Source organism: Lasioglossum baleicum, chromosome 2, assembly GCF_051020765.1.
Source record: "Lasioglossum baleicum chromosome 2, iyLasBale1, whole genome shotgun sequence".
NCBI classification, from domain to species: Eukaryota; Metazoa; Arthropoda; class Insecta; order Hymenoptera; family Halictidae; genus Lasioglossum; species Lasioglossum baleicum.
In genome coordinates, this window is record NC_134930.1 from 1,343,521 (window position 1) to 1,352,527 (window position 9,007).

At 42.2% G+C, this 9,007-nt stretch overlaps 1 long non-coding RNA gene across 1 annotated transcript; it reads left to right on the top strand.

Moving 5' to 3' along the window:
* Positions 1-2,229: 2,229 nt before the first annotated feature.
* LOC143216976 (uncharacterized) lies at positions 2,230-5,635 on the top strand. The gene is made up of 3 exons (XR_013010695.1): positions 2,230-2,766; positions 2,917-3,152; positions 4,577-5,635. It is a non-coding gene; the product is annotated as an uncharacterized LOC143216976 (long non-coding RNA).
* The last annotated feature ends 3,372 nt before the right edge of the window (positions 5,636-9,007 follow it).

Below are 9,007 nucleotides of genomic sequence, written 5' to 3' on the forward strand. Positions count from 1 at the left end.
TATCTGATACTGCGGGGGTGATTATTTCTCCGGAACAAATGGTTATGACGTATTGGGGGTCAGTAAATATGGATTTTATTGACTGTTCCAGAAGGTCCCAGCCAATAGGTTCTAGTCCATTGTATTTTCTAGAAATGCTGAGAGTTTTTGTGTTTGTCCTGTCTACGAGCCATTTGAGGGATTTTAATGAGGCTACGATGTTCTGAAGGTCAGATCTTTCCTCAGAGGTAGCTTTTACGAACAAGTGAAATATGTGAAATCTATCTCCGGGTATGGTTAAGGCGTCTCCAACATTGACATTGTACTGTTTTAAACTTTGGATGAGCGATTTCTCCCGTTTCATGATATCTTTGGTAGTTTCTGTAGCACATGAATAATCTGTGGGGATGAAGTGTATAAGGTTGTCCTTACGCATGTAGAGGTAATCCTTAGAATATTTCAAAGTTGGGAGAGGAGTGGGGTGAGGGTTGAGTATACTGTCCGTGACTCTAACAGGTAATACTTCATTCGCCTTTGGCGTTGTATCATAAAGATTCTCCATTTCTATCTCAGGTTCTAATGAGGTCGTCCCTATTCCGGATTGCGTCCCTATTACAACCGGCTCGTCAGCCCAATAAACCAGCGCTTTACCACGCAACACACCACCAACGATGGCTCCCTGAGACGGGGTCAGGGGGTTTCCCGGAGAGCCGATTTTCTCAGGGTAACCAGAGCATTGATCAGAAAGCATCGGACTTGTCCCTAACGGGTCCTGGAACGGGGTCAGGGGGTTTCCCGGAGAGCCGATTTTCCAGGCGCCCGAGTCGCGGCAAGCCAACGATGCCCGAGACGGAATCCGAATATCTACACTCTCTTCACGGTTGCCGTGTCTTTCAACGACCTCGTCCAGATCAGAGAGTGGTTCCTTCCCTCCTACGTGAAATTTCATTGAGGGCAAAGGCGTCTCGTCTTCGTCAGCAGTATGGTAATCGTCACTGTCGTCATTATCACTGTCTTTATTATTGAATTTACTGCAACTGTCTTCGACCTCATTTCTAACTACTGCTTTCCCGCGCGCAAGGAAAACAGAAGCAACCTGTTCTTCACAGTACCACTCTAAGCTTTTGTCTGGGTTTGGATTTGTCTGAAGGTTCGTGAGCAGCACCTCGCCGGCGCCTGCGAGGGCCACCCCCGAATTCTCCGGACAAGGATCGGTTGAGTTCGTTTGGGGAGTTGGATTATGTTGGAGGTCAACAGGGTTTCGGGACAATGCGTCAGCGTTGGAATTCACCTTACCGGGTTTGTACACGATGTCGTAATCGTATTCATTTAATTTAATTCGCCATCTCATAATCTTTGATGTGGGATCTTTGACGTTGTGTAACCAAACCAACGGGCGATGGTCGGTTACTAGAGTGAATTGATGACCGTAGAGATAAGGTCGAAAATGATCTACTGCGAATAAAACTGCTAATAGTTCCTTTTCTATGGTAGAATAATTGCATTCTGCTTCATTTAGGGTCCTAGATGCATACGCGATGGGGAGGTCTTTCCCTATAGGCCCTTGGCTCAATACGGCTCCTAACGCGAAATTTGAAGCGTCTGTGGTAACTACGAAGGGTTGTGAAAAATTTTGAAACTGGAGGAGTGGCTCAGAACAGATAATGTCCCGGAGGGTTGCGAAGGCAGTCTGAGCTTTACCGTCCCATACTAGATGAACATCTTTTTTTAATAGCTGAGTAAGAGGTTTGGCGATTTTCGCCATATCCTGAATGAATCGTCTATAATAACCTACGAGGCCCAAAAACTGTTTGATATTCTTCTTAGTTTTAGGTATGGGGAACCGTTTAACAGCATCGATTTTTACTGGATCAGGTTTCACACCATCACTAGTAATGATGTGGCCTAAATAGGTAACTTCTTTACGGAGGAACAAACATTTTTCCGGTTGAAGGGTTAAACCGGCGTTTTGCAGTCGGGCTAGCAAGTTCCGTAATTTCCGGGCATGTTCTTCGAGGGAATCAGCATAGATGACAATGTCATCCATGTATACGAAAAGTTCTACCCCTTGCAGACCGGACAATACTAAATCCATCATTCTCTGGAATGTGGCTGGCGCGTTTTTTAATCCAAATGGCATTCTATTGAATTCGTAATGACCGTAAGGGGTTGAAAATGCAGTCTTTGCTTTAGCCTTTTGGTCGATGGGAATTTGGTGGAACCCAGAAGCTAAATCTAAGGTACTGAAATATTTTGCTCCACCAAGTTGATCTAATATATCGGTGATGTTAGGGAGAGGGTACGCATCACTAACTGTTTCCTGGTTTAGCTTACGGTAATCAATTACCATGCGCCAACGAGCTTTGCCGGAAGAATCAGGCTTTTTGGGAACAATCCATACAGGCGAATTATAAGGGGACATTGAGGGTTGAATTATTTCGTCTTTAAGTAAACTATCCACCTGTTCGGTAATTTCGTCTCTATGGGCAGGAGGGAACCTATATTGTCTAGTGTTAATGGGCTTTTCGCCAGCTGTTATTATAACATGTTCAGCCGCATTAGTACAACCTAACTTATCCCCAGGGAGATGAAATTGATATGGGAAATCGCCTATTATTTCTAAAATGCTATCCTTTTCTACTTCGTTTAGATGGTTTAAATTGAGGCCTTTGAGTAGTTCGGCGACTCTTCGACCATGGGCCCTAGATCTTTCCGTATCGGGGTCTCCTTTCCGAGCAGATCGCGGAGATGGGGATGCGATATCAAAATCCTCCAATTCTACGGGAGGTAATTTAAGAGAAACATGGCTGGGAGTAGTATTGATTGCGAAGATTTTTGTAAATCCACCTTCTTGCCTGGCCAGGACTTCCCCGATGAAGATTCCTGGTCCAGCGTCTATCCTACGAATGTAACCGAATTCTCTATCTGATTTTACAGGGACTGTTACTAAAACTTTAGTGCGAGGAGGCAATTCGACGGACGCAGAGGCAAGAGGGTAACGTCTGCCTCCGAGTTGCAAAATATTGGGGTATTTTTCCCTAAATATCAAGGTGCCCTCGTGCTTTACTAAGAACGACACCCCTAAAATTCCAGTTTCCCCGACAGGAAAATTGTCGTCAACAATCTGGAACTCCACTGGAATGTTATGAATGGGAACGCGAATTTGTCCGTGGGTACGTAATACTCCAGATCCGACTCCGGTCAAATCGTATACAATATCGGGGTCAACTAACGTTCCTTTACCTATTCCTTTCCGTTTAATTAGATTTATCTGAGCTCCTGTGTCTATGAGGAAAGAAGCCGTTCCTTCGTTAAAATATTCGTGCTTCAACGTAATGACTGGTGATTGGACAATCTCGTTGGTGTCTAGGTTTAGACAGATTCGGGAGGACCGGCGCGTGCAATAAGGGCTTCGTTCCGCGGTGCGCCTCGACGCGGTGGCCCTTGCCAGTTTAAAGGCCGCGAGTTTTTGTTAATCCCGGATGTTGAGGGTTGATTGTACTTATTCGCGCGACACTGGGACTCCACATGACCGGTCTTCCTACATGCGCGGCATCTAATTTCCCAGGAATTCCGTGCGTGGTTGGGAAGGTTAGTAGTGCAATGAGCGCGATCATGCCCCGGTTGATCGCATCTAAAACACCTTCTGTCGGATCGCGAATTTGTCACGTACAATCCGGCGTCGCGCACGGTGAGTTTAGAAGAGGTATATCGACGTTCCTCAGAAATTTCGCTTTCCAATCGAATTGCGGTTTTTATAGCGGATTGCAAGGTCTTTGCATTATCTGTCAAAATTATCATTCGCGCCACGCGGTCTCTTAACCCTTTTGTGAAACCCGTTATCGCGGCTTGATTGAGGACAACTTGCGCGCCTATAAATTCTTCCGCGGTATATTTCTCTTTCGCCGCCTCGATTCCCCTATTTAAAATTTCGCTAACCCGGGCTCCATAAACTTCGACTCTCTCATCATCAATTTGTCGTATGTCTTTTAATTCGTTGTGAATCAAATCTACCTTAAAAAAACGCGCGAATGTCTCCTTGAAGAGGTTTATTAGGTCATCTAAACTGTTGACTTCGCGGTGATCCGAAACTAGGAAGTCGGCGTGCCCTATGATTTTATTCCTAATCAGGGCAAGAAGATTAGATTTATCGGCGGGTTTGACTCTATCGTTGGCAAGTTTGCATTGCCTTATAAATTTCATGACCGAACAAGATTGTCCATCAAATTGGGGTATAAGATCAATAGCAAGTTTTAATGGCATAAAAGAGTGTTCGGGTAAATTAACAGGAGAACTTGTTCCGATAGCTGCGGGGCTGTTGATATTAGAGGAGGCGCTTATACCATAAAAGGTAGGAGAATTAATTGGGGTACTCTGTATTGGAAAACTATTATCGGGTGGCGAAATGCTCATTTGAGGAAGAGCAACTGTAGATACTATTGGGGGTGACACAGGAGCTATGTCGTCAACAATAAATGAACTACCACTACTACTCAAGTTCATCTTACGTACTTTCCTACCTCTACGCGACATTTTGAAGCTACGCGACATTCTACGCGAGGTGAAAACAATGTAATTTTATCTTATCGACTTACAGGGGCTGCGCTGCTCGGATTATGCTAATATGGTCCACCACCAATCGTAATTTCCTGGTTCCTTGCTGTTGAATTCTCCGGCTGGATTCTCGTCGTCGTTGGCCGGATTCTCCTCGTCGTCGGCTGGATTCTCCTCGTCGTCGGCTGGATTCTTCGGGGGTGCGTGTGACAGGCAGGGTGTCTTGCACGGCCGCTGACGTCACTCGCTCTCTGGTATTTACCCAAGCTCGTGGGGAAACCGTGCGAAAACCCAAGAGAGAGAGATGCACCTTTCCAGGGCCTTCCACAAGCCGGCAGTATTGTCTCGTTGTTGATGGTCCAGTTGATTTCCGAAATTTTCTTCAAATCCCACCGCTGTCACCAAAAACTGCTATGTTACGTCGCAGTGTGGTGGGATTAGGGAATTTATAGGGTTCGGGTGCCCGTGGAGCGCTAAGGCACTCTGCTCGTGGAAGGTTTTCAGAACAAACTCTTAGCAAGAAGATGTAACGAAAAATAGACTTTATTTAATAGTGAAACGTTGTTGACTCTAAGATCTCAGACAAGAATATGCTCGTATCCTCGTGTATCTGCTTCGTATTTTCCTCGTCCTGAAGTTTTCTCCTTTCAGGTTCCTTTTCCTTAGCCAATAGGAAAATTCGGATCTTCCAGCTGGACGTTGATTCGTCGGGTGGCTCGTCCTCGGTTGCAGCTCGATGGTGATTGGTGGTGGAGGTGCCTCAATAGCGCGCGCACGAGAGTGGGGTACGCGCGAGGGTGAAAGCCCGCCAAAACAAGGGTCGTGGGACCGAGCGAGAGAGAGGTCCGAGGGAGTCCCAAGAGGTCCTTGACTGTGAATTTACGACTTCCTGTCCTCGACCGATTCTAGACTTCGACTGTCTCTTTATGCGAAATTGGAGAACTCCTCCAAGAGGTTACGTGACTTTACCCAAATTCCTCGATTAGTCTCGCCCATCTGGTTTCATCAAGGATCTCTGTGGAAGCCCCTTGTTTCCCTTACTTATTCTAAGCCTAAGCTATCGTGCCTGAATAAAATATATGTATATGAAATATACGGTTTTGAAACATTACGTTTTATATTCAAATTTCCCTCTCAGCGCCATTAATGGAACATACAGGGCAGTAGCGCTATTCGCGGCTATGTTCGCGTGATCAACGGGTCACGCTACAGGACACAAAATGGATTGCGCACAGAACGAGAATTCAGCTGTTGTTTACCATCGTGAGTTGTGCTGGGTGATTAGTTTATGGTTATATTTCCTAGTTATATTTTCTATATATGCATAATCACAGCCTAGTTTAGTTTAGTTTAGTTTATTCTTTACCCCGCATTGCGCAGAGATGGCGTTGGAGAACCGGAGTTCTATTTGCCCAAAGCAAACCCGTCTTTTGTATTACTATTCTATTTCTGTTTTGTACTTTTCAACAAAATGTCTCTTTTGCTCTCTATTTCCCTTATCCACTAGTCAGTCAGTGACTATTTCTATTTTGCATATTGTTATTGCACTTATCAGAAATAGAGTATCAACCTTATCGTATATATATATTTTTTTTTTTTTTTTCCATAGGTTAAGTGATATTGGGGTAGATCAGTCTTATGTATAAATAGACTTAGAATCTAAAACTTGGTACTTAATATTTAATCCTTTCGTCTTAAAATTAATTTGTACTTTGTATTTCGAAGAGCACCTTCTCATTACACCTTTTATTTGGTTGTGATATGTTTAAATAGATTTATCAATTTGTAACAAGAAGGCCGCTATTGACCTCAGGATGGTAACATCTTTTTTACCCAATATTTTGGATACTTCCTCTTCTAGATCTATATCTTTTCTAGCGAAAAGTCTTAATAGTTTTCCTCTCTTCCTTTCGTAAATTGGACAATTCCAAATGATGTGATCTATATCCTCCATTTCGTGACCGCATTCGCATTGTGTGTAATTGATATAATTTTTTCTATAAAGTGACTACTGCTAAATTGTAGTGGTTAGATCTAATTCTACTTAGCATGTTTATGGAGCGTCTTCCTATGTTTTTATGGCTTCGAACCATGGTTTTCTTTTGCCAATATTGTTGTCAGAGGTTTCAAAGTATCTTGTCCCCTTATATAATCCTTCACTTTTGTGTTTCTGATCTGATTTTTTCCACCTACTGTCTATGATATGATTAATTACATCGTTTGCTGGTATTTTAATGTCCTCATCCTGTTCATAATTTCATAAGTTCTTTCCTTCGCTATTGTATCTGCTCTCTCATTCCCTTCAATTCCCGCATGAGCTGGTATCCATGCAAAGAATATTCTGTTATTTCCATTTATGTTGATCTTGTTAACTTGTTTTGCGATTTTTATGATCCATGGGTTTATGCTCTTGTCTGGTGAGATGTTTTGCAGTCCACTCAGAGCACTCTCTGAATCTGTTAAGATAATTATTTTGACATTGTCATTTATATATTTTTCTTCTACCATGCAAATTGCTTTGCTGATAGCTATGCATTCAGTGGTAAATATGGTTGCAACTTTGTTAATACTGAGGCCCTCTTCTTCCCATGTGCTATCCTTCCTGGTAACGATGCCTGCTCCGTTTGAGGAACTGTCTTTTTTTTTTATCCGTCTGTGAATATTAAAATCGGGTTTTCTTCTGTGATCCCAAATTTTTCCTTGATCATGTTAATAAGAGTTTCATCATTGAATTTGTGACATTGCCTTACGAACCCAGTTTCTAAATCAATCAGGTTCTTCCAGTCGATTTTCTTCAGTTCCTTTAGGTCTTTTTCGTCTTCCCAATAGTCTGTTTTCCATATAATGTCTTCCATATCTTTTGTTTCCCTCCATGCTTTATTTAAAGTAGTATCTTTATTAACTGGTATGACCATTCCATCGTAGTTAACTATTTGACTATTAATATGCATCAAGGTTTTGTTATTCTTTTTGGATCTCAACTTCAATATGAACTTCTCCGAAAGTAGGTTTACTCTTTCTTCAAAGTTCATTATTCCTGCTTCCACTGCCATGACATTGGTTGGGGTCGAATTTCTATATCCCATGGCTATTCTTATTCCCTCGTTTTGGGTTTTTTGAAATCTTTCCATCGAACTATTGGCAGGGCTGTAATATGTTATTATAGCATACTCCAACACTGATCTTACCAGACTTTTATAAAGATATATTATAATATCTGGCGAGGCACCGTTTTTAATGTGTGCTATGTACCTTAGCATGTTCAGTCTTTTCTTTGCTTTAATTTCAGTTTCTTTAACCTGGAGGTTAAATTTTAATTTGTTATCTATTACTACTCCTAGGAATCTGGCGCTGTCGGATTCTTCAATAGTATCCTGTCGAAAAGAAGGTAGCTAGAAGGCAGGTAAAGCAGGTAAAGAAGAGAAAGAAGGCAGACGAGCAGATAAGGAAACGAAATGGACAAAAAGTTAAGCGAGGAAGAGCGAAGGGAAGCGTCAAGAAAATTAATGAAAATAAGAGAGAAGGTAAGGACAAGAAGCAACAGCCTATCGAATGCAGAAGGCTTAGGAAAGTGGTTAGATAAGAAGAGAAAAGAGAGAGAGAATGATGGAAAGGAAGATAAAGAAAAAGATCCGTTCAGAAAGAGCAGAAAGACAGGTAGATCGCCGGAGAAAGCGAAGGGAGAGGCCGGCAAAGAAAGGATAGAACTGCAAGGCGACATTACGGAGGTAATAAGGGAGGAAATAAAGGGGGCACTGAAAGGAACGATAAATATGATAAATGAAATGTGTGAAGATTGGAAAGAGATGAAGGGAATGATGAGGGAAATGAAAGAATTGAAAGAAGAGTGGCAGAAAGAAAGAGAGAGAGACAAAAAAACATGGAGAGAGATAGAAGAGAGAGTAAAAAAGATAGAGCTGGAAGGGAAGTTGGAAGACAGAATAGATAAAAGACTAGAGGAGTTAGAAAAGAAGAAAAGCAGGGTACAAGTAGAAAGTGGAAACGTAGAAATGGAAAGAAGACTGAAAGAAGTAGAGATAAAATGGGAAAAAAAAGATAGGGAGATAAGGAGAAGGAACATAATCATAAAAGGTATAGAGATAAAAGATGGAGGAGATGGACAGGAAGAAGTGAAGAAGCTATTAGAAGTGATAGGTGAAAAGTTTGATGTAGAAGAAGTAAAGAAAGGAGGCAGAAAGGGTGGAGGTAAAGGAAATTGGGCAGTAGTGAAACTCGCGACAGAAGAGCAAAAAAGAAGAGTAATGACAGAAAAGAAGAGGTTAGCAGGAAGAAAAGAACGGATAGAAGATGACCTTACTTTTGAAGAGAGGAGCGTACAATGGAGAATAAAAAAGATATTGGAGAAGGAAAGAGGAAAAGGGAAAATGGTTAAGATGGGATACATGAAACTATGGATAGATGGAATCATGTGGAAATGGGATGAGAGGGAGAAAATACTGAAAAACGGGGAGGG